Below are 26,363 nucleotides of genomic sequence, written 5' to 3' on the forward strand. Positions count from 1 at the left end.
ACCTTGTTCTAGTCCCGTTCCATGCACAACACTAGGCTTGACTACGTTTTATCATTTTATAGTTTTCATGCTTTTCCAGTTTAGGACTTTTCTCCTTTATGGAGATAAGGATTTCAGTAAAATTTAGGAACTTTGGGAAATGACTTCTTGATTCAAAGTTTACTCCCATAAAACCTATGTTGCGTCATTTGAAATATTCAACTAAGCAGATATTCACCCAGTGCCACACACTCTGTGAGGCACTAGGAACATAGACCTGACACCGTGTGTGAGCAAGAAGCATTCTCTCTGGTGTTCCTGGCAAGGGGTTTTTATTATAACTACAATCTTCTATATAAGCAACTCATACAAAATTAGGGTTACACTTTTAGAAGGCTGATGTGAAATGACCTTTCATGGATGAATTGTTCTTCTGAAAAACTGACATCAAACATAAGCAGTAATTCATAGAGATATCATTTAAAAAAAACAAAAGAACTACTTTCTTTATGAGATGAACCAATTTGGAAGTAGAATTCAGACTAGTTCTGGCTTAAAATTTACCCAAGGGATAGGTGGTTAACTACTCACAGGACTGAAATATGACCAGGACTGGACCCAAGTTGATGTTAAGTCACAATGACAAATAGTTAAATAGTTATATGCTTAAAATAATCATTCAATTTACCAACATAAGTCTCAAGAAACAAAATAGATTTTTAAAAAACCATTTGAGACCTTATGCATCCAAATCAAAGCTGAGAGCCTAGGGTGAATCTCAGCTTTTGAGTCTCAACAATTCATAAGCCTTGTTCCCTCACCTATGAGTTTGACGTAGTAATGCTTGCCCTTTATTCAAAATACAAATCATAAATATGAGAGCATTTTGTGAATTATTAAATGCCACAATAATGTGGGCCAGCAAACTGGCTGCCATTAGGAGTGTCTTCTAATAAGACCACATATGTTTACTTTAAAATGGTACAAGGCTCCCAGACGCATAAGTCATTTTAGGAATATACTCACCCTCAATTCCCCTGAGCCGAACTTCAGATGGTGTTGACCAGACCTGATGAAGAAAAGGCATGTTTTTTTTTGTTTGTCTGTTTTTTAAAGGAATTTTGAAAATAAAATCAAGGCAACAAGTGTCTGGACTTATTTTGACGCACAAAGTAGAAAGTAAATTCCTGAATTAGAGAATATGCACTAAGAAACAGAAAACGCATTCCTGAGAACACAGTGCCGCCTTCTCTAATCCAAAACCCTCATGTTGCTTGACAGATGGAGGGTTCAGGTGCTCATTGCCAAGTGGGAGGTAGCACGGGCAGGGAAATATGAATTCCATGAATCCTATGGCTGTATGCTTCTTGGACATCATTCTAATGCCAACACTGAACTTTCTAGAGAGTGTTTTCTTCTCATTTATGAAGTTTTTCAAACAAATTTTGAGTTGAGAGACTGCTTGGTCTTCTCAGAATGACTAAGTATGAGCAGATACGTTCCAGTGTGAAAGCCAATGGATTGATCACACCATCCCTTGAGGTTCAGACCCCCTTTTTAAACAATGTAATACAGCTTAATGTGATATCCAGACTCAAACTCAAGATTAAAAGTTGAATTGTCCTTCAAGGCCACCTGGATGGCTCTGTTGGTTAAGAATCTGACTTTGGCTGAATTGTCCTTCAGATGACTGTCTTTGGACACTGAACATCCAAATTAGCAGTGCATAACCTGAAACCCATGCACTTCAGGGGAGGAAGTATATCAGGAATGTTCCAAGATCACATATAAAATATTTGTAAATATGAACAGTTTTCTGGGTAGGGAATTCATTTCTGTCAGGCCCTCAAGATGATCTAAGGCAAAGGTAGTGAGAACTACCTTTGGCTAAACAAGAGTGAGGATTTCAGGCCTATCAAAGCTTCTGTAAAAATTGTATTTTTCATATGCCTTGCGTCCTGTAAAGGACAAATTGGCAAACAATCATCAAAAGCTACTCTTCCCTTGTGTTAAGTACTGTTTTAAACTTTGGGTTGGATTGTTAATTTCAAGTGATGATGACAAATTATGCATTGAACTGAATCAGCCCATAATCGTTCTTCAGCCAGTGTATATAATCTGGGCTCTAACTCATGACATTGCTCCACTCAGCTCTTACTTGTCGGCACAAAGAAATGAGTATGAAGGTTCTTTTCACCCTATTTTCAAGATTAAGAGATTCTTGAAATGATTTCTCTGATTGATGCATACTGACATTTTAATGAATTTTTAAAAATATAGGCTCCCTGCTTCCCCAGCAAAGAAAGCATGACCATAATAAAGATTCTGATTAATAAAGCTGTCTGCATTGCCTCAGCTCAACACTATTCAAGCACTCATGGACTAAAGTTAACTGCAGCAAACGAAGTCGTTTTGGATTAAGGCATCTCCTTCCTTGCCTGTACATGAAACTTCAGAGAACCTGAAAACCATCTCCCTAACTCAAACCTAGGAGTTTTAAAAAAGAAAGTGTTTGCTGATTAACTATAAGGAAAAGGAGCTCTCCAATTTAATGCTTGTCTTTAGAGGGACAGATTGCTCTCGCAATGGTGCTGATGACTAACATTGATACACGACTTTCCTGTAGGAAAATCCTTCTCCCCACTTTTTAACTCCACTCAGTTTTTATGATAACAGTGTAATATTAGTGTTCTCCTGTATTTTACAAAGAAGGAAACAGATTCCCACCTGTGCTCTGAATCCTGGATCCTCAGGAAACTTTCTCATTGAGATACTTCTGCTGCTAATGGCTTATTACCCTCAGCACTAGTCAGTAGTGTAGTCAGGAGAGACAGGGAGGAAGAAAGAGGTGAAGGGGTGAGGAGAGAGAGAGAGAGAGAAGGAGAAGGAAAAGGAGAACAAGGAGGAGGAGTGGCAAAGATGAAGAAAAGGAAGAAGAGGAGGAAGAATAAGGAGAAAGGGGAGAAGGGGAAAAGGAAGAAGAGAAAAGAAAGACAGAAGAGGAGCAGAGAGGAGAGGAGAGGAAGGAGGGAGGGAGGGAGGAAAGGGAAGAAAGGCAAGAAAGGAGGAGGGGAGAATGAAAGCTTTCCCAAATCTTCACCCAAACTTTCTTGTGAGTAGGTAGCATCCATTGTTTCTATGTCGTCACATCTCATTCACCCTTCAACTCACTGTATCAGGGCTTCTGTTATCACCACACTATCAGAACTATCCTTACTAATATAATGGGCTAACTCTATAAAAAATTCACTGGGAGCTTTTCAGTCCTCTCATGCCTGGTCTCTCTGCAACATCTCATGCAAACCTTCCTAACATTTCCAACATCTGACTCCTGTATCACCATATCGTGAACATCTGAAACCTTTGAGTCTTCTTTGAGATTCTCTCTCTACTCTCAAATTCTTGCCTTACTCTTTTAAACGTTTGTGTCACTGCTCAGGAATATACCCTGAACTGCCTTCTTTTAATTCATTTCTTCCCTTCTCCACACACTTTACTAAATGATCTTGTCTGTTCTAATGGTTTCAACCACTAACTATCTTTTGATGACTACTGAATCTTTATCTCCACCTCTAACCTTCCTCCTGAATTCCTACACAAATGGCAGCTATCGCCCAGTTGGACACTTACATCTGTGTGTACCATAATCCCCTGATACGTCCAGAGCCAAACTCAGTTATTTGCTTCATCAGACTTTCTACTCTTGCCACATTCCGTATCTTTATGAAGACACAACTATCAAACCATTTGTCCCAGCAGGAAAGGATCCTCCTCTCCCTTGCCCCAAATTTAATCAGTCAGTCAGCCCCACTGAGTCTACGGTCTTAAGTATATAACTTATCTTTCCCCTCCCCACTACCTCTGACCATGGCAACATCTTCTTAGCTACTCTCACCAATCTACGTTTCACAATATTAACAGTGATCACTCCAAAAAAATATGTTCATGCTGATGGACACATTTAAAATCTCTCAGTGTCAATCAATTAATTTTAGTCCAAGATCTTAAGTCCTTAACATTATATAAAAAAAAGTCATGGGGCGCCTGGGTGGCGCAGTCGGTTAAGCGTCCGACTTCAGCCAGGTCACAATCTCGCGGTCCGTGAGTTCGAGCCCCGCGTCGGGCTCTGGGCTGATGGCTCAGAGCCTGGAGCCTGTTTCCAATTCTGTGTCTCCCTCTCTCTCTGCCCCTCGCCCGTTCATGCTCTGTCTCTCTCTGTCCCAAAAATAAATAAACGTTGAAAAAAAAAATTAAAAAAAAAAAAAGTCTTACCTATCTTTTTAGATCCATCTCCCACTGATTCCCAATGCACCTTGCAAACTAAGCATACTTTTTTTTTTTTAATTTTTTAACGTTTATTTATTTTTGAGACAGAGAGAGACAGAGCATGAACGGGGGAGGGGCAGAGAGAGAGGGAGACACAGAATTGGAAGCAGGCTCCAGGCTCCGAGCCATCAGCTCAGAGCCCCACGCGGGGCTCGAACTCACGGACCGTGAGATCGTGACCTGAGTCGAAGTCGGACGCTTAACCGACTGAGCCACCCAGGCGCCCCAGCATACTTTATTTCCCTAATCATAATATACTTGGCCTCACGTCTCTGTCCTTGCACATACCGCTCTCTCTGCCTGGGGCTTTCTTCTCCAGATAATAGAATTAAGAAAACCATCATTTTACAATCCCTAATGAAATAACGGATTCAGGCAATGGTCACCAATGGATCTTAAAACCATTAGGCATTACGTTTGATGAGAATAACACACCTTCGTCATCTCAATTTACTGATTACTAAAGATAATTTGACTCTTGATGTGATGTGATATGATGTACTCAGCACTGTCTACGAAGAATTCTTGACCTTCCTCCGTCCCCCCAAAAAAACACTGAATCCAAAAAAAACCAAAAAACAAAAAAGAAACCAAAGAAACAACTTTAGTTCTAACTTCTAATTTATAGAAATAGATTAATAGTAGATTAAATGATATAACAAGAACTATTTAACCAAATTTAGATTGTGGCTACCTTAGGCTGGTTCTCCCCAAAGCAGACCTTGAGACAGGTTTATGGTTTATTTGTGGGATATCGTTGGCAGAGAAATGAGGAAGCAAAACAAGCCAGAAAAAGAAAGGAAACCATCAACTGGAGTATTATTGAGCAGGTAATGGCTGCAAGTAACTGGGGTTCAGTCCAACTACGGAAGTTCAAAAGAGTAGATTGTATCTCTGAGTTATCCCAAAGGTTAAGAAGTTGAATCATTTATCTACTTCCCTCAATCATTTGGTTGAAGACTGCTGGGGGAAGAGGGAGTGGCATTATTAGCTCATGCATAGCTGGTGGTGGAGAGAGGCCAGAAAGCCCGAAGAGTCACAGTTGCCTTTTCTTGGAAGCCATTGTGTCAGGTCACTTGGGAACAGTGAGTGCCAAAGGAAAGCATTCAAAGCACTAGGGACATCTGCTCTAGCCAGCGAAGTCATCTATAGGACAACTGAAACCAAACCACAGAAAAAAGGGAGTGAGGAAAAGGCATTATTCCAGAGTAAAGGAAATTGGCAAAAGACTTCGGTGAAATAACCAAATCAGCAAGGGGCTTGTTTGGATCCTGATTTGGACAAACTGAGATAGTTTAAGACAATCAAGGGAATTTGCATATGGAAGCCCATTCCTAGGCAGATTCAAGAACTGAAATATTTTATATAATTTTGTGAATTCCATTTTAACCTCTCAATATAAAGATTGTATTTTCAAATTTAGAATATACTTGCATGTACCCTTCTTCTAGACCTTTAAAGTAGAACTTTTTAGATTTATTGCATTTAGTGTGCATTTTCTTGTCCTCTTATTTAGAAAATAAGCTGTAGGAGAACAGGTATCATTGTCAGTTTTGTCCACAGATATATGCCAAGTGCCATAACCATGCCTAGCAAACAGAAAGTGCTCGTTAAGTGTTTATTGAAAAGATGAATGGACTTAGGAGCTTCAATATCATTCAGAGCTATGGCAGCCAGAAGTTTCATTTAATGGAAATAAATTGGGAGTGTTGCAATGAGGTGATCTTTTCAACTTAGGCTCAATTAGAAAGGCCGTCTTCCTTCCAAAACCCAAAATGGGATAAAACCTTTCGCATCATCACTGCATGATAAAAAGAATGCAGAAGAAATTAGGAAAGAGATGCCTAGAGAGGGAGGTCACAGCACCATGAGAATGGAGAGTCATTGCCAGGAGCTTATAATTATTAGCAGATGTTTTGCAGGACACATTCAGGAAATGTCAGTCCCATGTTTTAATAATAACAAGTAAAGACTCACTACTGAAAGGGTCTGTAGTGCTACAGCAGAATTTTCTGCAAGGAGTTAAGTTTGATGATCCAAGCAAGACCATGTCAAAGTAATATACCAACAGAAGAGAGAAGAGTATCTACAATTCAGTTGTGGGAAAAGAGAGAAAAGTAGTTACTTTCATTGTGACTATATTCCCCCCGGGCATGATCATACACGATGGTCAAGAGAAATAGGTTTCGTTATGAATTGATCTTTCATAACGGTTACAATACTAGGAAGTGGGGTGAGGCCATCTGCTGCATGTGACTAAACTCAGGGTCAGTGTGTTTGTTTTTAAAAACAGGCTAACAGGGGTGCCTGGCCAGCTCAGTTGGTAGAGCATGTGACTATTGGTCTCAGGGTCGTGGCTTGAGCCCCAAGTTGGGCATAGAGAAAATAAAACATTAAAAAGTAATAAAAACAGGCAACGAGTCAGACTCTGAAGCAATTTTCAACTCCTGTCTCAGGTTAATAAGAACGGAAATTATCTCTTTAGTGAAAATACCAATGGAGCCCATGTGTGATTTTGTGATACCCTAAAGCCTCTCTCAGCAGGAAGGCATCTGGGAGATCAAATCTTTCTGATTCCCTTCAATTCCCTTCACAGCAACATCGTCTGAGGGCTTTTGCCATTTCCTCATTCTAGGCACAGAGCTAAGCTTGGGCCAGCTGCTTTCTCTCAGCTCACCACCACGAATGACTTCATCCTGTGGCCAGCTTTGCTGAACCCCAGTAAGCAAGCCTCAAAGTTACTGATTTATGTACACTGCCCTCCAAACCAACCCCTGACATTATAGATGTCAGGCAGCAGCATGATTATGAAACACTGTGTCAAAAATTGGTACCTTGAAAAAGGTATGTCCTGTCATCTGGAAGGTTTTCTGATGACAATCTCTTACCAGCTATGATAGGAAACAATTGATCAGATTATCACTCTACTGTAGAGTTCACAATAGCCCTAATTAATGTGAAAGAACTACACCTAGCCTCATCACTCAGCACATACCTTCCCAACCTTTCATTCTGTCCTTCTGCCCTGTGGAATATCTATCAGTTCTCTGAATATGGCTTCCTCCCTGTCACCATCACATAAGTTGTTCCTGTCACCTACCAGATGGCTATCTCGGATTAACCTTTAAGATTTCAACTTGGATGTCACATCCTCCACAACAAGTCCCATAAGCTCCCTGCCCAAGTTGGACAACTCCTGTTTGCCCCCTCACTTCTCTTCTCATAGTACCCAGGTGCTCCTTGCTTGTCCTTCTAGAATTCTGAAGCCCACAAGGAGGGAGACCATAAGTAATTAGATCAACACTGTATCTACAATAATTAGCACAAGTGCCTAGGAAACAGCAGCCACTCATTTCATATTTATATGGGATGAATAAATGAATAAACAATTTATCTTAAAAATATAGAAGAGAAGGGGCACCTGGGTGGCTCAGTTGGTTAACCATCTGACTCTTGATTTCGGTTCAGGTCATGTTCTCACGGTTCATGAGATCTAGCCCTGCATCAGGGCTTGGGATTTTCTCTCTCCTTCTCTCTCTCTCTGTCCCTCCTCTGCTCATACTTTCTCTCTCTCTCTCTCAAATTAATTAAATAAAACTTTAAAAAATACAGAAGAGAAGGCAAAATAAATTTTGATCAAAGAAAAAAATATGATCCAGAATCCTTGCCTTGATTATACAGAGCCTAGGACTCACCTACTTCCTGGAAGTGTGAGGAGAGGTTGACGCATCATCTCTCCATCACCACCTAAACATAGCATCACAAGCGTTACCTGTAAGAGCTCACGTCATGGAAGGCCTTCTAGGCAGACCTCCAAGTGCTTTTGTGCATTCATTTACCTGATCCTTGCAACAACCTCAAAACATAGATACTAAAATTATATCCTTTTACAGATGAGGGAAATGAGGCACAGAGAGGTTAGTTAACTTGAGAAAAGGCACACAGCACAGAATCAGGATTTATATTCAGAAATATTAGATGACAATAAGAACCATTTCCATGAGATACAAGCAACAAGGTTTTTGCATCAGGGAAATGGAAAACATGGATTAGTTATTTAATGGCTTTGCCCCAGAATAGTGTGCTTCCTCCATCATGTTTAGAGTAGAAGACAAATCTATCTGGTCTACTAGTAGCAAGAATTTTGGACATAAAACTCTCCCTCAAAATAGAAGAAACTACAATTCCAAAATACAATTTCCAGTGATAATTTCACTTTTATTTACTGCGAAGTAAATAAAGTCAAAGAGTAGTTAAATTCTGCATATTCCTTCTTGGTCCTAAAGTTAAATACTGGCTGTAATAGAAAGTTAATATAAACACCTGCCTTGGGGAAAATTTTAATAAGAGAAAATAAGCATACGATATGTTCCATGGATCCCGAGCTTTGCACAATATTACGGGAAAAAAGAGTCATAGAAATTTGGGACTGGTAGTTAAAAGCCAAATAAGAATGAGTACTGCTGGTATTCTCAGAAGCTTTAACATCTTATTCACTATGAAACTCCATATATATTATGCAGTGTTTCCTAAGGTATTTAACCATCACATTATTTTCTTAAGGAGTTTGCTCAGGATTTATGGGTCAAGAAAGTTAATTGGGGAAATTATTGTTCTAGCAGGTGGCATTATTCTCATTTACAAACACCTACAAGTTAACCATTGGAGACTCATCTTCTGGTTTTTACCAATTTAGTATCATAGATAAATGCTATAAAAATCTATTAATTGGATTAGAATTATGGAAAGCTCTCAGAACTGACGTGGTTCAGCATCCCACTCAGGATGAATGATGCTATAAAAAATTGAGGTTTGGTTCAACTTTCCTGTGTAATAATCTTACTAGAAAGATTAAAATTTCCAGAGTAAAATTTTCTGCAAGGAGATCATCACAGAAGTAATTAGATGCCACATAAGCTGCCTCACTAAACTAATTATAAAGGGAGAAATTAGATTGATACTATAATGAAACATAAGTTTCTATTATTGTATTCCTTTAATTGGACTAAAGAGGTTTAACTGTGACTTTGCACCCTGTAAAGAACTTATTCCAGGAAAGTAACAATAAACTCAGGGCAATAAACAGGGCACACTTTAGGTCTCCGGTAGTCCATAATTAATAAATGTCTAATAAAAGTCCACAATTAACCAACAGCGAATAAAAGTCCAGAACACACGCTAGGCAAAGACATAAAGAACCAGTTGATGACACAGAACAGCAGATTTTAGGGGTCAAAATTATGAAACATCAAAATGAAAATGGTCTTTCAAGTCAATATGACTTGAAATGCCCATTCCTGCCATTTAACAGATGAAAACAGTAAGGCCTAAAGGGAATAGGTGAATTACCAAGGTCATAAGGCAAGTCAAAGGCAGAGTCAGAACTATTAGGTTGAACCAACTTAAATTGCCGGTATTCACTGTTTTGACCTACAAAAATGCTAAAAGAAAGAGGAGGAGGAGGAGGAGGGAGCGGGAAGGAGAGTGGGGAGGGAAGGGGGGAAAAAAAAGAAAAACAAAAGGAAAGAAAGCTCCTTAGTCCAGAGCCTTAAAAAAAAAAAAAAAAGCCAGAACTTTGGCGTCTGCAACCACACTATACTAAAAAAAAGGTGGGGTTGGGGGTTGAGGCAGAGAAAGATCAGAGATGTTGAGTCTGAATTACACAACTAGAGCCTTGACCTGAATTTTGAAAACTAAGTTACTGGGAAACTTGAAGAAATAAAGTATCAGATCTTCCCATTTGAAAAATAAGACAACCAGTGGACAAAACGCATTGGAGAATAAATGTCTGGCTCAAATAAGGTACCCACTTACAAATCTTAGAAAATAACAATCTTTCAAATTATTTACAGCACAGTCTGAGGCGTTGTAGTTCATGTCCGAGCTTCCCTGCGAGGCTCCTTAGCGCCACCTAGTGCCAGCCAATCAAAATTCACACCGTAAACACGACCTGGAAATCATTGCCTAAAGCTGCGGGTTCCTTCTTTTCCTTAGAAAAAGCAAGCTACCACCTGGGGAATTGTTAGCCTCTTCACCATAAATAGAAGCTGTGAAGTGTTTCAGCTCATTGGGATCCTCAAGGTTTATGACAACCCTAGGTAGCTGGATACGTCTACGCACTCATATCCTGAAAAAAAAAATTCAACCCAATACACAATTCATTCTTTGGATCGGCAGACCTTATTCAGCGCCTCCTTTGTACCATGCCCTGTGCAATTGGCTAGGGACAGGAAACAAGACCTCACGGTCTGCTGGAGGAGAGAAATAAGTGATTAAATACAATAGAGTGTAATAAGTATTTATTGCCTGAATTAACTTTTAAGAATAGCAGGAAGCATCCAAGTGAAGAATCAAGGGAAAAGGCCTGCCTTAGAGAAATCATAGCCTTGAAACGGCTCATGAGCACAGATGGGAAGGCCAAGAGGAGTTGAGTACAGCAGGGGCCCTGAGGGGCCAGTGGTTAAGAAGGAGGCTCTGAAGCCAGAATGGTGTGGTTTCATCTTGATTCTGCTTCTTTTAATTCTGTGTGCCTTGGTTTCACCTTTGTCAGACTGGGGTAATAATAGCGTCTCCCACATCAGGAGGTTATGAGAATGTGCTTGTAAGGGCACCTGCGCAGCGTGAGTGCTCACCAGCTATTGGCTGTAACTGTTTTGGTTGGAGTGTCGGTGCTCGTGGACCAGAAAGCGAGACAGTCCGCACAGGATGCATGAATGGTTATGCTGCGAACAAACGGGAGCTGAGACTCCTCTCTCCCTCTCCTCTCTCCCTCCGCACACAGGTTCCAGAGTAGAGTGAGCCCAGGGATGCTCACAACCAGGTCTATTTCCCTCGGGCAAGGGCACAAAGGGGTCGTCTAGAGAACCAGGTGCCTCAGAGGTGATCATTTTCACCTTTTCATCCCCGTAGGTGACGTGTCGCCAGCACCTTTCCACAGCCCTTACGGTAACCAACGGCTCATGGCTACATGGGGCTAAGAGTCTCAGACTAGAGAACTCTGTGGTCCCTGCAGCCTCCTCCACGTCAGGACAGAGGAACGGACAGGGGGGACAGAGAGAGAAAGACTACGACTCACCGGAATTATCTGTGATGCTTGTCTGCCCTCTTTTTCTGGTGTCTTGCATTTCCTGGTGCATTCTTGTCGTCTACCCACCAGGGGATCAAGGAGGAAATGAAGTAAAAGGAGACAAGGAAGAGGACAAACAAGGAGGAGGAAGACAGGGAGGAGGGCTGGGACTAGTATTTACTGAGTGCTTATGCCCTAAGCATCTTCCATTAATCTCATCTAATTAGCACGACAGTCCTATGTGATTTTTCTATTATGATTCACATCTTACAAATGAGAAAACACTCTAAGCCCTAGGAAGATTACACAATTTACCCAAGTCACACAGCTGGCAAGTGGCTGGGACTCGATCACGCCTTGTACATAAGGGTGCACGTACATATCCTTAAGCTTTCTGAAAGCCCTCAGCATGAAGGCAACCAGGCACGCCTTCCTCTTGAGGTGTTCCATGCCCCAAAATTCTGTCTCCTCCTCCCCACCCAGACCTTGCCTAAAAGGGCTATTCCTGCAAAATGGCTGAATTCAGTTAGATAATAAAATAGATACGTGCATGCATTCATGCATATGTATCTGTGTTTAAGTCAACTGGCATTAAGATAAAGAGGAGTTATAATTCTCTCCCAGCAGTACGCATCGAAACATGCTGGTGCACGTACACACACATACACACACACACACACACACACACACACACACAGCTCAACACTTAATCCTCCCAGAAACATTTGACTTTTGAAAGGATTGTTAATTTGAATTACCCCTCAACAAAAGATAAAGAAATCTATTTATTTCTTGAGAACTTCTCCTTTTATTTATTTATTTATTTATTATTTATTTGCTGTCACGATTTTGGCTGGAGTTTAAGAGCTTATCTTCACCATATTCAAACAACTAATATCCACAAGATCAGAACCGTCCTCCACTATCAAACATGCACACAGTCCCTTACAGCTCCCTATGCAATGAAGTTCACGTGTTACTTCTCCTGGGGATTGCTTTATGAGCTTCAACTTTATTATAGAATATAAAGTTGTCTCCCCGGTTAAAAGAATTCAAATTCTCTCTAAACCATGCACAACTATTTTTCCTATAAGGACCAAAAGTCAGACTTATGTGAGAGTAAAAAGTCAAACTTGGAAGGAAAGAGAAAGCATAGGTCAAAATTCCAGAGAATAATAATTTTTACACAAAGATATTTGTGTTTGACCCCCCAAATTTTGATATATTACCTTCCCACCAGGAGTAATATAGGTTTGTATCATAAAAGCATTTCGGATCCCTCCAAAGCTAGGCTATAAAAATAGAAAGAGGAAAAGGGAACTAAGTATTAAGAAGGACTATGTGAAATAAACTTTATAAAAGTCATTGTAACATAATCAATTCAAAAGTCAGTGTAATGTAATGTACTCACTACATTTTACAATATACAAGGTCACTGTCTTAGGTTCACCAAACCCACATCATTTGTTTTGTGGGCACCCTGCATGCTGTAAGAAAAAAATCTCAGGCAAGCAATGACTAAGCAGGATTTCAAAATTGGTTTCTTGGGGCACCTGGGTGGCTCAGTCAGTTAATCCTCCAACTTCAGCTCAGGTCATGATCTCGTGGTTCGCGGGTTTGAGCCCCATATCAGGCTCTGTGCTGACAGCTCAGAGCTTGGAGCCTGCTTCAGATTCTGTGTCTTCTTCTCTCTCTGCCTCTCCCCTGCTCACACTCAGTCTCTCTCTGTCTCTCTCAAAAATAAACATTAAAGTGTTTTTTTTTAATATTGGTTTCTTATTCTAAATTTAATTTGACTCATCTAGTGCATTATCTACATGGTTTCTCATTTCTCACTTCTATTGAAACAGCCTGAGTCACTATTTGGGTTTAAAATTTACAAAAGAAATGCTGTCTGCAGACACCGAGCAACTTGAGTCATTGATGTTTTCATAGTCAGAGTTTCTGAAATAGAAATGCGATCTGTAGGTGCTCAACAACTTGAGTCAGAGATATTTTTATAGCCCCATTTTCTTACAGAGACCAAAGGAGATTTTAGGGGTTTTCCCTCAGCATGACACAAATATTTTTAAAGCATGTACTATGAAAGACATTATGCTAAAGTACAGGGCCGAGTAAGACTTACTATCTAACCTTGAGGAGTTTGCTGTCCAGTTGAAAAAATAAAACACATTCATTTTATTGAACATGTATTGTGTTAAGGCAATGAATGCTAATGAAAAACAGGCTATGTTCCTTTGAGAAATATGGTTGGGGGAGAGGGAAATAACTTACATTGACAGTACAGTGTAGTAAATGTTAAAATAGTCATGCACAAGGAGATCTGGGAGTGCAATGAAGATGGGGGCGGGAAGGGAGAGAGGTCATCTGGAGAACCGCTAAGCTAAATCTTAAGGGACAAGTGGAAATTAGAAGTTTACAAGATATCAGGGCACATGGGTGGTTCAGTCAGTTGAGCAAGAGACTCTTGATTGCAGCTCAGGTCAGGATCCCAGGGTCGTGGGATGGAGCTCTGTGCTGAGTGTGGAGGCTGCTTGGGATTCTCTCTCTCTCTCTCTCTCTCTCTCTCTCTCTCTCTCCCTCCCTCTGCCCCAACTCACACTCTCTATAATATAATATAATATAATATAATATAATATAATATAATATGATATAATGAAAAGGAACGGAAAGGAAAGGAAAGGAAATAGATAACAAGATAAAAATAAAATAAAATAGTTTACAAGATATAGTAGCCAGGAATTAACCCAGTTTAAAAAAAGGGTAGAGGCAATCCAGAAAGTAGAAACAGCACAGAAATGAGAGTTGAATGAAATAGCCAGATAACCTGGAAGACAAATTCTGATAAAAGCCTTGAAAAGGTCTACTGGACCTGGAGGTTGCCTAATCTGAACTTCCAAGGTTTTCAAGAGGCCTCAGGGGAATCTAGGCCCCCACTGATCATAGTAACAATTTCAATAACACACCCTCATATGGGATTTCCCACCTTCCCTGTCTCACTCTCCTTTCTCACTCTTGGAATTACTTCCTAAATAAATGACTTACACACAAGTCTTTGTTTCAAGCTCTGCTTTCTGGGAAGACAAAGCAAGACAAAATGATTCATATTTTAACTATAATGTGAGAAAGTCTTAAGGTGAATATCAACTATAGAAATACCTTAATACCTCCCATAATAGTTCACTAGTAGGTAAGGCTTAGTCACATGCAGGGCAAGGACTATGGATTTGTGTGTTAGCTACTGACTAAAGAACAGACTTGTATTTTGGGATTAGTTCTCAACCCACAAACTGAGGGAATGAAAGATGTTTTCATTACACAAAGCTCTCTTGTGATATAAATTTGTCCCACTGGAATTTGAACTAATGTAAGTCTGCACAAATGATGTATAAGAAACATCAATTGAGATGCCTGTTTTCAGGAGGGAAAAATTATTTTCTGAATGATAGAAAGATAAAGATTCTTCTTGGGGGCCAATTTTTGTTCATTTGAAACTCTCAGCAGCCAGAAATAATCTCTGAGGCAAAGGGGATTCCCCAGAAGGCTGCTGAACAAAACAAAAGCTTGGTCAAGGGAAACGTTGGGTGTGTTAGTGTGTGGAAATGATCCAGGACCTTTTTTTATTAGCAGGACTGGTTTTGGTCATTCAATAATGAGCACCCTGCATGAACCAGACACCTTGCTAGGTACAGGAAGCAAACAAACCACCAAAACAGGCATATTCTTCTTTCCACCGAGCATACATTTCTAGGGGACATAGACAATAAACAAATACAAACACAAACACATAGCTAGAAATTATGGTAGGCGTTGAGAAGTAGTATAAGGAGAGAGAATAAGGGAAAAGAGCAAATGGAAATTAGGGTCAGGAAAGAACTCTCTGGGAAAGCCAGATTGTGTGGAACCCTAAGAGTGAGTAGGAGGGAGTTAGCCAGATGAAAAGTAGGAGAACAAGGGGTCCAAAAGGAAGAACACACGTGCTCTAATTTCACAAGGAAAATTTAAAAAGAGCTCCGTTGGTTCACGGAAGAGTTTTAAAAATTAATGAGTAGGAACACGATAAGCGGGGGCCAAGAGTGGTGCAAGATGAAGCTGGAGAAGTGGGTAGAGACTAGCTACGTGGCTCCCAGAAGGTCATATTAAAATGTTTGAAGTTTATAGTAAATGCAGTGAAGGTCATGGAAACCATCTAGTCTAAACTTAAGCCGTATGCAAAAAAAAAAAAAAAAAAAAAAAAAAAAAGGTATCATTAGCCTTCCTGGCAAAGACTGGATCCCGAACCACAACTGCCTGGGAATTTACTATTAAAACATCCGGGTTTGATGCTAGTATCCTAATGGGAAAACTGGCTCTACAGATCTAACTCCATGTTGATTTACCTTGATTGCACAGAACAGACTTATAAGACAAATCTGGGGCGAGCCTGATGTGAATTTCAAGTGAGAACCCTCACAGGGAGACGTGTTTAACTTCTAGGGATCAACTGGGATTAGGTAAAGAGAGAGGGGAGAGGCTTAACAATTATTTAGTATCAACCAGATACTAGGGACTATGTGAGCTGCTTCGACCTTTTACATAATCTTCACAACCACCTTAGGAACTAAGCACACTCACCTCCATTTTACAAATGAGGGAAAGACAAGTCAGAGAGATTAGGTCTTTGGCTCTAAAGACACAGCTGGGAAGGCACACTTTGCCACCAGAGGTTAAGAGGGGGAGAAAAAAACCCTTTCATGCAGATCTTTATCTCGTCTTTGTAACCCCCTCGAAATGCCTGCCTAAACTCAGCAGACCATCAACAACTGTTTATTAGTTGATGAACTGACCAGATTGCGGCCATTGTGTAGCCTTAAAAAGAGGTCATTGGCGTCAAATAAACAATGAACTCATTAAGGACCACTTGTGAGACAATTAGATCCAGGGGAATGTCAGTTGGCAAGCGTGGAAGTTGGGAGAGGGAACTTGGCTGCAGACTCCGGCAAGGGCCCGTCAGTCACCCAGGGCCATGGCAGATCTGTCTTGAGGCTGAAGGCAACTCCTGGCTGCCAGAGTGCCAGCTTTGAGACAACTGGGTCCCTCCCCACCAGCACTACATCCTTCCTGGTTTCTTTCAATTTGCCTTTGAAGAACCCAGCCAGTAAACCGCCGCTAGGTGTCCCCCGAGTAAAAATAATGAGAGACAAAGTACTTGGGCCCTTTGGGTTTTTTTGTTTTTTTGTTTTTTTTTTTAATTCCAGTGGAGTTAACCTACAGTGTTATATTCACTTTTGAGAACTAACTTGACTTATGTGTCCAGGTTCTTTGACTCCTGGGCTCTTAGGGATAGGGTAGTACTGAGTAGTTCAACGGGAACAAACGACCTCTGTAAATGAAAGGGAGTTCTGTCAAGAAAGCGGCATTTAAGCTGCTCCTTTTCATTTTCAATTAGGGTCTGTATCACCCTGCCTAGGGAAGACAGGCCACGGAGGCCTGGAATGGGCAAACAGTGTTCTCGCCCAAACTGCCTGGCTCTCTGCAGGGCGCTGCACGGGACAGAACCCCTGGGCACCCCTGAGCCCTGGCAATTTCCTACTGAGCAAATGTAAACATAGAGAACGGTGCTCTGGCACGTTTCTAACATTTAAACATCTTAAAATTTAAATGAGGTGAATTGCAGCCATTGCCTTTTCCTGAAACAGCAGGTGCAAGTGCCTTGTTTTCTTTAGTTATGGCATGGGCAAACAGAAAAGCATGATTTGGCAAAGTGTGTCCCAAGTTGGCAAAGCTACAAACACAGACTTCTCACCTTGGGCTCTCCGGGCTCGGCGTCCCCTTTCCTCCTCACCTTCCCGCAGGCCCCTTCTCCTTTCCAGTCTTTTTCCCCATCTCCCCTCTTTTGTCTCTCCTCTTCCATTTTCTCCCTCTTTTAACCATTTTTATGCACACACAGAATCAATCTTCTGATTATGATCTTTGACACATTCAACAGAAATAAGTCCTTGCCCTGGCTTTAAAGAGTCAGGAAAGGGAGGGGAGGGTGGGGGGAAAGAGACCAGAAAAGGAAAGGAGAAAGAAAAGATTTAGAAAACAGGTGCCTCTATCTGCACCTGCCCAAAACTTAAGCAGGAAAATGGGCCACCAAGGGATGGGGATAGTGACAAAAGCCTAGAGGTCCGCTTCCCTTCACTTTCCCTGCCTCAACTGCTGGACTCCTATATCATGTCGTAGGAATTTCTAATCTAACCGCAGCCAGATGACTCACACTCGCCGACTGGCTCCCTAGGCTTCCGCAAAACACCTGGAAAGATCAACCTAACCCAGGAAACAATCTCTCCCCAGGTTAACCTTTCAAGGTAGGTCGGGGAATTTTCAGCACTCGCCTCCATCTTATTTGCCAAAGATTCATAAGCCTTAATCTTGATTTCAGACATAGTTGTATCTGAGAGTCCAAAACAATTTCCAAACGAAGTGATGGACTGGAATTGCTTCTGCCTGGAGAGGAAAACTGAAATGACCTTATTTGGGTCCAGAAAGAGCTGAGACGCCTATGAAAGGGCACCCTGTTTGCTTACAGAAGCTGGCTCTCTGGCTCCTCAAAGCATTCCTCCTGTCAAGCACCTCAGTGGCCCCAGGTTGCCTTTCAGGGACATGTCTTCTTTATCTCCTTAAAGCCTAAGAGGACCTGTAACTAAATTCTAAGTGCAAGCCATAAGGGAAAGAGAAAGTGGGGTCCACAGAGGCTAATTCAAAACTTAAATGTTGACTAAACCCCAAAGAAACAATCCTATACCGGTTCGCCTTTTCTTTTTGTATGAGAATCAGAAGGGAAAAGGAATTAAGGAAATACTTTTTGGGAAGTGTATAGGGGAATCCTGAATTTAGAAACTCTAGATGTAAAAGTAAATCATACATGCAAACCAGTTACTACTTTTTCAACTCTTGTTTCTAAGATAACAGCTAATGTTTATCAAGTGCTTCAAATACTCCTGGCTCTGGGTTAGGGGCTCTACAAACATTGATTAATCTAATACTCTCAACAACCCTAAAACGTGTATATAATTTTTTAATTGAGGTATAATTGACATATGTTAGTTTAAGGTGCACAGTGTGTTAATTTGATACATTTATACATTGCAATGGTATCACCACCATATATCATTATTATGTCCTTAACAGGAAAGCTGTTTCTCAGAAAGATCTGAAACTTTCCTTGAAGTGAACAGCAATTTCCTCTGACGTAATTTGCCTGAGGCCCTGAGCATGCCTGAGAGCCTGAGGGACCTGGGTATTAGGAAAAACTGAATTAGAATTTAAGATGGGAAATTAGACCATTTATTAATTTTCAGACCTTCAGAAATGAAAACACCTAATATTTCTCATTATACAAAGGAGAGAAACATATGTTTTGACCATCCCCTGTTTTTGCCTTTCTCTTATTTAGAAGATTATCCATATTCTCTCCCAGTAGACTCCGTAACTCATTCAAAATATCCATGGGTGCAGAGCTAGCAGGCAAATGTCCAAAATTTGAACCCGAGACCATCCAGTTCAGAGCCTGGACTCCCATTCGTTTCCCAGGCTGACTTTCCACCTTTGGCATCTTTCATGCCCCTGCCATGGTGACCAGGTTTGAAGGGTAGAGGGACTGTAACTTTTATAAATCTGAGTACTCTTGTGTGAATGAAGGGGAACAACTGGGAAATGCCAATGGAATGAAGGAAAATGGACTGCCATAGCCAAGTTGCATTAGAAACTGGCTTGTCTTTAGGAAAGCCTATCCACAAGACATTTTCTGAGGTCTTTTATTTCAGTGCTACTCAGTGTTGCCCAAGGGCCTCTGGGTGAGATAAAGACAAAAATTGAGAGTGTGTAGAAACCTTTAGTAGTCCCATATCATCCAAGCAAAAGATTCTATATGTCCAAAAGTATGTCTGCCATGGATTGGAAATAAAAACAACCGGTTCTTCAAGACAAACAGTTCAAGAATCTTTAATTTAGTCCATTAGGATCTTGGTAGGTGTTTCCAGGTCTCCCTCATAAGGCTGAAGAATCATCCAGCGAAACCCAAGTCGACTGTCACCCTTGTCCAAATAAAACCTAAGTTTTCCCAAGGGCGGGACTTTGTTTTGCCCACTGCTCCATCCCTGGTTCCTAGAATCACGCCTGATGTTCAAGGAATATTTGTTGAATGACCAAAATGCACTCATTTCTCAGTGGGAAGTGCCCAAAATCTTGTCCAGGAGTTGCCCTTGTCCATTTTTCAAGTGGGCCTCAAGACAACCCCGGTGATGGCTGGTCCTCTACACCTAGACCACCACCTCACCTTCCTCCCATCTCCACTCCTCACCCAGCCCAGACCTCCACCCCCACCAGGAAGAGAAGTAGGACAAATTATTGACATTTATTTCCCCAGATGAGTTTCAGAATCGTTTGAGCATATTTTCCAAACTGTTCCATTGAGATTCTGACTGACATTACACTAAGCATATAAACTAACAGGAAAGATACACATCTTTACAACATTGAGTCTTTTCACGCATGAGCATGATATGTCTACTTATTTTCTTGTCTTTTTATTTTTATTTTTTTTATGTTTATTTATTTTTGAGAGAGAGAAACAGAGCACAAGCAGGGAAGGGGCAGAAAGAGTGTCTGTGTCTCCACACAGAATCCAAAGCAAGCTCCAGGCTCTGAGCTGTCAGCACAGAGCCCAACGTGGGGCTCAAACTCACAAGCTGTGAGATCATGACCCGAGCTGAAGTAGGAAGCTTAACCAACTAAGCCACCCAGGTGCCCCATTGTCTTTTTATAACTCGTAGTAAATTTTGTAGTTTTCATATACTTTCTGCATATTTATTGGTAAACTAATTTTAGGATGATTTATTTTTATAGTTGTTATCGTGTATGGGGTCTGCCTACTGTTTTGTTTTCTAATTCTTAGTATAAAGGACGAAAGGAATCATTTTGGTAATATTTATTTTACATCTCTTCACTTTAACTAAGTGTTGACTAATTTTCATTTGATTATCTTGGGTGTAATATCATAATATCAACAACTGATCATTTTATCGTATGCCATTTCCTTCCTCTAGTTGTACCTCTTTTTCAGCTCTTTTTCTTATTGCATTTAGGAGAGTAAATTCTTCTTAAATAAACTTTTGGTTGGGGAGACATTTAAGATGCAACAGAAAAAAATTACAAGAGTCTACAGGGATGCTGCCAATGTAGTACGTAGAGGAGATTTATTGCTCTTGATGCCTATACTTGGGAAGGGGAAAAACAAGAGAAACAATAAATTAAGTCAATACCTGATAAACTCTGTCCCCTTTAAGTTACAAACCAAGAGAGAGAAGAAAATGAAGTCATAAACTTAAAATGGAGGAATGCAAAAAAGAATTGGTTAAGAAAAATATCCTTCACCATAAATAGTTTAAGAAGCACTAGTTTACTACACTAAGGTCTTGGTAAGTACCTCTGGGTCTGCCTTATAAAGCTTAAGAATCATTAAACAAAAGCCACTTTATAAAGAGACATTTTCTTTCAGCCAACAGACTACTCTCTAAAGTGCTTGAAGCCTGTAGGTCTTGAAAATAAAACTGATACCAATAGTAGTACTTTTTGAACTTATGCTCCAATGATATATGTGAAATGAAATACATAATTGTGATGAGCCACTATCTGCATATGTTTTAAGAATGGTGGATTTCATGTGCTCAGGCAGTTCAGCCAGAGTCCTTGGTCATTCTTGATAAGAGTCAGAGCTATTCCTTGCATGCCCTATAAAAAAGAAGAAAGAAAGAAAGAAAGAAAGAAAGAAAGAAAGAAAGAAAGAAAGAAAGAAAAAGAAAGAAAGAAAGAAAGAAAGAAAGAAAGAAAGAAAGAAAAGAAAGAAAGAAAGAAAGAAAGAGCAAACCTAGTGGGAATTTCTTCTAGAGTACCTACAGAAACCAGCTCCAGGAATTGCCCTGATGAACAGGATTGACCCAGTCTTCTTGAAGATACAGAGGCGGTGGAAACAGCCCTCGTGGTGCTTCATCAGCATGCACTAGAAGGTGAGCAAATGTCACTTATAACCTGCCTGTGTCAGTCCTTTGCTCAGTGAAGAAAATATCTCCCTGATGAATTTTGAAATTCTATGTTTCCCATCAGGAAATCCAGGGTGGGAGGTTTAATTTGTACCTCTGGGCAGCTCTGGAACATGAAAGCAAATATATTTAATTAAATGTGCCTCTAGGTTGGTAACACTCCAGGATCTTGTCAAAATGAAACACGAGATCTTTTCTGGAACTTTGGGCATCTTCATCCAAGTATCCTCAGTATTCTGAAACAATTATGATTGGCTAAATATGAGGAACAAGATGTTTGCAAAAAGGAGCAAAAATATGTGAGAAAAAGGAAATAAACATAACTTCCAAGAGTGAAAATCTAATTGCCACAATTAAAAACTCACTAGATTATTTAAATAGCAGATGAGAATAAGCCAAAGAAAACTGGTAAACTAGAAGCTGGATTTCAGTAAATTATGCTTAATACTTCACAGAGAGACAGAAAGTTGGAAAATATATGTTAAGAGATGTGGAAGATAGAATGAAAAAAAGGCTAACAGTTGTCCAATTAGAGTTCCAGAAAGAGAAAATAGAGAAAATTGGATTGTGTTAGTTATCAATAACCATGTAACAAATTACCCTAAAATTCAGCTGCTTAAAAACAACAAACAGGGGTGCCTGGGTGGCTCAGTTGGTTAACCAACCAACTCTTGGTTTCAGCTCAGGTCACGATCTCACAGTTTTGTGAGTTCAAGCCCCACATTGGGCTCTGCGTTCGCAGCACAGAACCTGGTTGGGATTCTCTCTCTCTCTCCCTCTCTGCCTCCCAACTCAAGCTGTCTCTTTCTCAAAATAAATAAATAAACTTTAAAAAATAAAATAGCAAAAACAACAAACAGTTGTTTCTCATGGTTTCAGAGGGAAGTTTCAGTTTTGGTGTCAGGAATCTGAGAGCTGCTCACCTGAGTAGTTCAGCATCTAACAGGAGTTCAGGGTCTCACAGGAGGTTTCAGTCTTGCTGTCAGCCAATGCTGCAGTCACCTAGAGTTTGACTAGTTCAATTAGTCAGAATGATATAAAAATTACAAACCCGTATGTAGCTATTAACATGGCCTCCTAACATACAAAGCCAAAAAATTAACGAAGTTGCAAGGGGAAGTTGACAAATGCACCATAATTGGGGGGAATTTTAACACACCTTCTACACAATTAATAGATAAAGCAAACTATTATAATCATGGGAATAAAGAATATTTGAACAAACACAACTAATAATTTTTGTAACGGGGACAAATTAAACCCCGCACACATTATGATCAGAGAACATATTCTTTTCAAACATACGTGGAACTTTGATGAAAGCTGACCACATATCCTACCATAAAAAGATTTACAGTAAATTTCAGTCAGTATACTTCAAACCATATTCTATTTGTTCAATGCAATTATATTTGGAATAAGTAAAAACAAATATTACAAGAAAATAGATTTGGGAAAAGTCATAAACATAATTTATTAAACAATCAAAAGATTAAGAAAAATCATAATGAAAACTAGAATAAAGTTAATACTAGACTCAACTCTGATAAAGACAAAAGCTATGTGTGTTTAATAACTTTACATTCTAGAATTTAGCAGGGACCTCATCAGTAATTGTCAAATAAATATCTGAATGGATTTGAGTCATAAAAGTTAAAAAATATTGCATGTAACTGTTTATTACATTCTTGTTGCTGCCTGCATTTTTCTGAGGTAATTTTAAAAAATTGTCCTCTCACAGCTGTCAAAATGGCTAAAATTAACAACACAAGAAACAAAAAGGGTTGGCAAGGATGTGGAAAAAGAGGAACCCTCTTGCACTGTTGGTGGGAATGCACGTTGGTGTAGCCCCTCTAGAGAACAGTATGGAGATTCCTCAAAAAACTAAAAATAGAACTACCCTATGATCCAGCAATTACACTATTAGGTATTTACCCAAAAGATACAAAAATACAGATTTGAAGGGGTATGTGCACCCCTATGTTCATAGCAGCATTATCAACAATAGCCAAACTATAAAGAGAGCCCAAATGTATATTGACTGATGAATAGATAAAGAAGATGTGGGGTGTGTGTGTGTGTGTGTGTGTGTGTGTATAGGAATATTACTCAGTCATCAAAAAGAATAAAATCTTGCCATTTGCAACAAGGTAGATGGCGCTAGAAGGTATTATGCTAAATAAGATAAGTCGAACAGAGAAAGACAAATACCACATGATTTCACTCATATGCAGAATTTAAGAAACAAAACAGATGAACATATGGAAATGTGGAGGGAGAAGAGGAGAGAGGGAAATAAACCACAAGAGACTCTTAACAATAGAAAACAAACTAAGGGTTGATAGAGGGAGGTGGGTGGGAGATGGGCTAGATGGGTGATGGGTATTAAGGAGGGTATTAAGGTATTAAGGAGACACTTGTTGTGATGAGCACTGGGTGTTGTATGTAGGTGATGAATCACTGAATTCTACTTCTGAAACCAATATTGCACTGTATGATGGCTACCTAAAATTTAAATTTAAAAAATGTTTATTTAAAAAAGCCCCCTAGATGTTGTTATATTGCGAGATGTCCCTAGCTGAGTTCTTTAAAAAGTCAGCTTGCAGGAAGATTAGTTAGATTATTTTTTCCTCTTCAGTTTTACTGAGACATAATTGACAAGTCAAAATTGTATATATGTAAGGTGCACAACTTGATGTTTTAATATACATATACATTGTGAAATGATCACCACAATCAAGTAACTAACATATTACTTTTAATTTGTTTAAATTAAACAAATTAATTTGGTACCTTCTTTTTAATTTGTGATGAACACTTATCATCTATCCTCCTAGCAAATTATAGGTATAAAAGTACACAATGAAGTATTGTTAACTATAGTCACTGTGCTGTACCTTAGATCTCCAGAACTTATTCTTCTTGCATACCTGGAACTTTGTAACATTTAACCAAATTGTCTCCCATTTCCTCTATCCCCTTTGCCCCCAATTACGTGGCAATCACCGTTCTGCTCAGTGTTTCTATGAGTTCAACTATTTTAGATTCTACATATAAGTGAGATCATACAGTATTTATGTTTCCGCATTTAGCATAATGTTCTCCAGATTTACCCATTTGTCACAAATGGCAGGATTTCTTTCTCTGTAAGGGCCGAATAATATTCCATTGTACAATGCGTGTAATTTTTGTAATGACCATAACAGGTTGAAGCAACTATTTTCATGAAATCTGTTTTTAAAAAGAAAAAAAAATATTAATTATAAAATAAAGGAAAACATTAGGAACAATCTATTTTCACCTGGATACAACTACACACATAAAAATGCTATTGTTTCAGAAGGTGAATCATATATCATAGTGAGTGAAACGGCATGAAAATGTTACCTTCAGTTAAATCTCCACATTGTCCCTGTGTACTTATCTTCATAAATTCTACCATTTTTATCAGTTCCCAAGGAAACACTGGCATAAATATTTCTGAACCAACTACCTATGTGCTCAGGAGAGGAAATAGGACCGAGTAATGAGCATTTGTTCTAGCTGAAGATGTCTGAAATTGGCTGGAAATGTGCCTTTTTTTTTTTTTTTTTGCATTCTGTAATCCAAGTTTAATTTTTTTAAGGATAGCAGGGTTATCACTTGCAAAACAGAAATGGAGGTTTATCTTTCACAGTCTAAAGTATTCCAGTAAATCATAAATCAACTGGTCATTTCTCTATTTAATGATTTACCACCTTATCAAGAGCATCTCCTTGTTAGCTTTTTATGAGGCTTATCATCTAGAGCCAGTCTCCAAAATTAGAGGCTAATAAATTATTAGCTACATGTCTAGATGTGCAACAGCTGACTGAGGAGTAATAAAAGATCCCTCCTTCCTTACCATTCAACTGGGTAATTAGTCTGTATTCACCAGCACAATGTTGTAAAGATCTGGAAGCGATTCTATTCATGCATTCAGTACAGGCAGCTGAGGGGAAGGTCTGGTCAAAACAGCTTTGGAGAAAGCAGCTCAGTAATATTTGACTGTTTCTTCTGATCACATTTAGAAGTCTCAGACCTCTACCTCCCTCTGTCATCCGTCTGTAGACAGAGGCAGATATTGATATTTTTATTGACAATTCTGAAAAACATGGGCTTTTCAAGCATGCTGTCCAATTTCACCATTCCTGACTCAGGTTCCACTAATTCAGAAGTCCAAATAATGCTAGCAATAGCTGCAAAAAGGCCATTTTTTAAAAGCAGATCCTTTCTTTCCTGGTAAATTTGCAAGTAAATTATGTAAATATATTTTAAGGGAAGAAGATGTTTTCTATTCCCTTAGACAGTAAAAGTTTTCATGCATCTGAGAAATATCCTTTCTAGCCCAATCTAGACACAGATAGAGTAGATAGCTAGGTAAACAGATGGAAGGAAGGAAGGAAGGGAGGAAGGGAGGGAAGAAGGGAAGGGGAAAGGAAGGGAAGGGAGAGAAGGGAAGGAAGGGAAGGGAGTTGAAGAGAAGGGAAGGAAAGGAAAGGGGAAAAAAGAAAGAAAAAAAGAAAGAAGAAAGAAAAGAAAGGAAAAGAGAAAAGAAAAGAAAAGAAAAGAAAAGAAAAGAAAAGAAAAGAGAAAAGAAAAGAAAGAGAAAGAAAGAATCTGCAGATCACTAGGGACCTAGCACCTACCATCATTCTTGTTTGTAGATCTAGAAACTTGATACGCTTGATTTTCTTGGGATTGATCAGCCTCCTGGAAGCTGACGCAGCCTAACAATCCCACAGAAGAATATTTATGTTGATATTTACAGTCATTTTAAAATTTCACTGGAAGAATACTCCCTGACTAAGGTCTAAGGCCAATCGCCTGCCTTCTTATGGAAAGACATATTCAACAGAAAAGCTTGGTCAGTGGAGAAAGAATTTGAACCCAAGGAGTTGGTATTCTCT

At 39.6% G+C, this 26,363-nt stretch overlaps 1 long non-coding RNA gene across 13 annotated transcripts in view; it reads right to left on the minus strand.

The window, feature by feature from the left end:
- Positions 1–986: 986 nt before the first annotated feature.
- LOC125150883 (uncharacterized) overlaps positions 987–26,363 on the minus strand; it is a 195,719-nt gene continuing 170,342 nt past the window's right edge. For 9 of the 13 annotated variants that reach the window (XR_007146532.1, XR_007146530.1, XR_007146527.1 and 6 more), the window contains 2 exons: positions 25,319–25,518; positions 23,863–24,666 (listed from right to left, as the gene is read on the minus strand). This is a non-coding gene — a long non-coding RNA (uncharacterized LOC125150883). Of the gene's footprint in view, positions 1,049–20,116; positions 21,396–22,183; positions 22,449–23,862; positions 24,667–25,318; positions 25,519–26,363 lie in introns of those variants that run through there. The other 4 variants (XR_007146524.1, XR_007146523.1, XR_007146522.1 and 1 more) reach the window with 4 other exon arrangements.

This window comes from Prionailurus viverrinus, chromosome D4, assembly GCF_022837055.1.
Source record: "Prionailurus viverrinus isolate Anna chromosome D4, UM_Priviv_1.0, whole genome shotgun sequence".
Classification (NCBI taxonomy): domain Eukaryota; kingdom Metazoa; phylum Chordata; class Mammalia; order Carnivora; family Felidae; genus Prionailurus; species Prionailurus viverrinus.